This window comes from Oncorhynchus mykiss, unplaced genomic scaffold (assembly GCF_057628025.1).
Source record: "Oncorhynchus mykiss isolate SJ-2025 unplaced genomic scaffold, ASM5762802v1 scaffold103, whole genome shotgun sequence".
Lineage (NCBI taxonomy): Eukaryota > Metazoa > Chordata > Actinopteri > Salmoniformes > Salmonidae > Oncorhynchus > Oncorhynchus mykiss.
In genome coordinates this window covers 742,501-747,500 of record NW_028322102.1, presented here as the reverse complement: position 1 = coordinate 747,500, position 5,000 = coordinate 742,501, and positions in this window count along the sequence as shown.

Sequence of the window (5,000 nt, the reverse complement as noted above, 5' to 3'; positions counted from 1 at the left end):
TGCAAGGAGCCGCCAGAGCTGCCAGTCTGCAAGGAGCCGCCAGAGCTGCCAGTCTGCAAGGAGCCGCCAGAGCTGCCAGTCAGCATGGAGCAGCCAGGGCCGCCAGTCAGCATGGAGCAGCCAGGGCCGCCAGTCAGCATGGAGCAGCCAGGGCCGCCAGTCAGCATGGAGCAGCCAGTCAGCATGGAGCAGCCAGTCAGCATGGAGCAGCCAGAGCAGCCAGTCAGCATGGAGCAGCCAGAGCAGCCAGTCAGCATGGAGCAGCCAGAGCTGCCAGTCAGCATGGAGCAGCCAGTCAGCATGGAGCAGCCAGAGCTGCCAGTCATCATGGAGCAGCCAGTCAGCATGGAGCAGCCAGAGCTGCCAGTCGACCAGACTCTTCCAGATCTGCCAGTCGACCAGACTCTTCCAGATCTGCCAGTCGACCAGACTCTTCCAGATCTGCCAGTCGACCAGACTCTCCCAGATCTGCCAGTCGACCAGACTCTCCCAGATCTGCCAGTCGACCAGACTCTCCCAGATCTGCCAGTCGACCAGACTCTCCCAGATCTGCCAGTCGACCAGACTCTCCCAGATCTGCCAGTCGACCAGACTCTCCCAGATCTGCCAGTCGACCAGACTCTCCCAGATCTGCCAGTTGACCAGACTCTTCCAGATCTGCCAGTCGACCAGACTCTTCCAGATCTGCCAGTCGACCAGACTCTTCCAGATCTGCCAGTCGACCAGACTCTTCCAGATCTGCCAGTCAGCCAGGATCTGCCAGTCAGCCAGGATCTGCCGAAACCACCAGCCAGCCAGGTAGATTCATCAACCTGCCTGAGCTTCCTCTCACTCCTGAGCTTCCTCTCACTCCTGAGCTTCCCCTCAGTCCCGAGCTGCCTCAGTCCCGAGCTGCCCCTCAGTCCCGATCTGCTCCTCAGTCCAGTGGGGTTCTGGGTGAGGACTACTAGGCCATGGTCGGCGGCGAGGGTGGACTATCCAGGGACGCGAGGAGAAGGGACTAAGACATTGATTGAGTGGGGTCCACGTCCCGCGCCGGAGCCGCCACCATGGACAGACGCCCACCCGGACCCTCCCTATTGTTTTGAGGTGCGTTCGGGAGTCCGCACCTTAGGGGGGGGGTTCTGTCACACCCTGGTCAAAGTATTTTGTGTTTATCTTTATTTATTTGGTCAGGCCAGGGTGTGGCATGGGTTTTTGTATGTGGTGTGTATGTGTGGGGATTGTAGCTAGTGGGGTGTTCTAGCTAAGTCTATGGCTGTCTGAAGTGGTTCTCAATCAGAGGCAGGTGTTTATCGTTGTCTCTGATTGGAAACCATATTTAGGCAGCCATATTCTTTGAGTTTGTCGTGGGTGATTGTCCTTAGTGTCCTGATGTCATTGTTCTGTGTTAGGATACACAAGTATAGGCTGTTTCGGGTTTTGTTAAGTTTATTGTTTTGGTAGTGTTTGTGTTTAGTGTGTTAATTCATTAAACATGGATTGCAATAGACACGCCGCATTTTGGTCCGACTCTCCTTCTCATAAAGAAAACCGTTACAACAGAGGCTCTTTCGCCAGAAACACAAACACACATTTCCTGATCACTTTTGCTGTTTATTAAATGATACATTATTTCTCACTGATTGTATTGTTTAGGTCTCATGTAGAATGTTTGGAAAATGTCCTAAGTAGGAGGTGATATGTATTCGGTCTTATATTTCCCAGAACCAACTGCTGTTTTACAAAACTAAGTATTATTCACAGTTTTACTTCCTTTCAGCTAATTTATAAACATTGTACCTTTTGAGTTGGTGATGTCGAACAGAGATTAAAGACAATCTGAAAGGAAAATACATTATCTTATTCTCTAAGGCTAGTTATAGACCATTCCTGAACTCTTATTCTCTAAGGCTAGTTATAGACCATTCCTGAACTCTTCTTTTCTAAGGTTAGTTATAGACCATTCCTGAACTCTTATTCTCTAAGGTTAGTTATAGACCGTTCCGGAACTGTTCTTCTCTAAGGTTAGTTATAGACCATTCCTGAAATCTTCTTCTCCAAGGTTAGTTATAGACCATTCCTGAACTCTTCTTCTCTAAGGCTAGTTATAGACCATTCCTGAACTCTTCTTCTCTAAGGCTAGTTATAGACCATTCCTGAACTCTTCTTCTCTAAGGTTAGTTATAGACCATTCCGGAACTCTTCTTCTCTAAGGCTAGCTATAGACCATTCCTGAACTCTTATTCTCTAAGGTTAGTTATAGACCATTCCGGAACTCTTCTTCTCTAAGGCTAGCTATAGACCATTCCTGAACTATTCTTCTCTAAGGTTAGTTATAGACCATTCCTGAACTCTTCTTCTCTAAGGTTAGTTATAGACCATTCCTGAACTATTATTCTCTAAGCTTAGTTATAGACCATTCCTGAACTCTTCTTCTCTAAGGCTAGTTATAGACCATTCCTGAACTCTTCTTCTCTAAGGCTAGTTATAGACCATTCCTGAACTCTTCTTCTCTAAGGTTAGTTATAGACCATTCCTGAACTCTTCTTCTCTAAGGCTAGTTATAGACCATTCCTGAACTCTTCTTCTCTAAGGCTAGTTATAGACCATTCCTGAACTCTTCTTCTCTAAGGTTAGTTATAGACCATTCCTGAACTCTTCTTCTCTAAGGCTAGTTATAGACCATTCCTGAACTCTTCTTCTCTAAGGTTAGTTATAGACCATTCCTGAACTCTTCTTCTCTAAGGCTAGCTATAGACCATTCCTGAACTCTTCTTCTCTAAGGCTAGTTATAGACCATTCCTGAACTCTTCTTCTCTAAGGCTAGCTATAGACCATCCCTGAACTCTTATTCTCTAAGGATAGTTATAGACCATTCCGGAACTGTTCTTCTCTAAGGTTAGTTATAGACCATTCCTGAACTCTTATTCTCTAAGGCTAGTTATAGACCATTCCTGAACTCTTCTTCTCTAAGGCTAGTTATAGACCATTCCTGAACTCTTCTTCTCTAAGGTTAGTTATAGACCATTCCTGAACTCTTCTTCTCTAAGGCTAGTTATATACCATTCCTGAACTCTTCTTCTCTAAGGCTAGTTATAGACCATTCCTGAACTCTTCTTCTCTAAGGCTAGTTATAGACCATTCCTGAACTCTTCTTCTCTAAGGCTAGTTATAGACCATTCCTGAACTCTTCTTCTCTAAGCTTAGTTATAGACCATTCCCAAACTCTTCTTCTCTAAGGCTAGTTATATACCATTCCTGAACTCTTCTTCTCTAAGGCTAGTTATAGACCATTCCTGAACTCTTCTTCTCTAAGGCTAGTTATATACCATTCCTGAACTCTTATTCTCTAAGGCTAGTTATATACCATTCCTGAACTCTTCTTCTCTAAGGTTAGTTATAGACCATTCCTGAACTCTTCTTCTCTAAGGCTAGTTATAGACCATTCCTGAACTCTTCTTTTCTAAGGTTAGTTATAGACCATTCCTGAACTCTTCTTCTCTAAGGCTAGTTATATACCATTCCTGAACTCTTATTCTCTAAGGCTAGTTATATACCATTCATGAACTCTTCTTCTCTAAGGTTAGTTATATACCATTCCTGAACTCTTCTTCTCTAAGGCTAGCTATAGACCATTCCTGAACTCTTCTTCTCTAAGGTAGTTATAGACCATTCCCAGTCTCCTTTATTGCGTCCTCTCCACTGCCTCTCATTTTCCTCGCATCTATTTTACGGAGGAGAAATCTTTATCAACTTCAAACTGCATGACACTCAAAAGCATTAATGTTGTTTCTGTAGTGGAATGCTCCACTCACTTTGGCAAACCAATCCCCTCCTACATAATTTATCCCTAATTCTTCACGGTGGAGCAGTCTGCCTGTCTCCTCACCAGCAGTCAGGAGTCTCTCTGAGCCCCAGCCAGGCAGTCAGGAATCTCTCTTAGTGTCTCTGACCCCCAGCCAGGCAGTCAGGAATCTCTCTTAGTGTCTCTCAGCCCCTGCCAGGCCGTCAGTATTCTCTCTTAGTGTCTCTCAGCCCCAGCCAGGCCGTCAGGACTCTCTCCTATGTCTCTCAGCCCCTGCCAGGCAGTCAGGATTCTCTCCTATGTCTCTCAGCCCCTGCCAGGCAGTCAGGATTCTCTCCTATGTCTCTGAGCACCAGCCAGGCAGTCAGGATTCTCTCCTATGTCTCTGAGCACCAGCCAGGCAGTCAGGAGTCTCTCTTAGTGTCTCTCAGCCCCAGCCAGACAGTCAGGGGTCTCTCTTAGTGTCTCTCAGCCCCAGCCAGACAGTCAGGAGTCTCTTAGTGTCTCTCAGCCCCAGCCAGGCAGTCAGGATTCTCTCCTAGCGTCTCTCAGTCAGACAGGCAGGATTCTCTCCTAGCGTCTCTCAGTCAGACAGTCAGGATTCTCTCCTTGCGTCTCTCAGTCAGACAGTCAGGACTCTCTCCTAGCGTCTCTCAGTCAGACAGGCACTTTGTCAGGTGTTTCTCCGTTGTTGAGACAAACCTCAGATCCTCATTGTATATCCCGTAAACAATGTAGGTTAAGTCTCTTAGTTTCTCTCTCTCTCTCTTTGTTTCTTCGTCTAACTTTAATTTACGAAAGTGTAGTCGGTACAGAATCTCCATTCACCCCTTTGTTAAATAAGAGTCCTTTATCCCATTGCTTTTTGTGCATTTTCAAATGAAAAGCTTTGGCCTGACGTGCTGCTGACTTGGAGAAAAGAAAAAACTATGAGAAGAATGGCAGACGTAAACTGAGGCGTTTTTACCCAGACAGCTTTAAAAGATCGCCTCGTAGTCATATACCTCCGAGGTAGAAGTATCCTGAGAAGAGAAGAGCGAGAGCTTTCAAGTGACATCAAGAAGAACATGTTTTTTTTTTGTCTAATAAAAGCAGAAACCGATTGGCTCTTTGCCTTGGTTGACTACACCGACGGTGTTCATATGAAGTGACAGATAGATCCTGTAGTGTCGGTTGATTCTCTCACTCAGTTTTTCTGTCCGTTCTGAGGAGA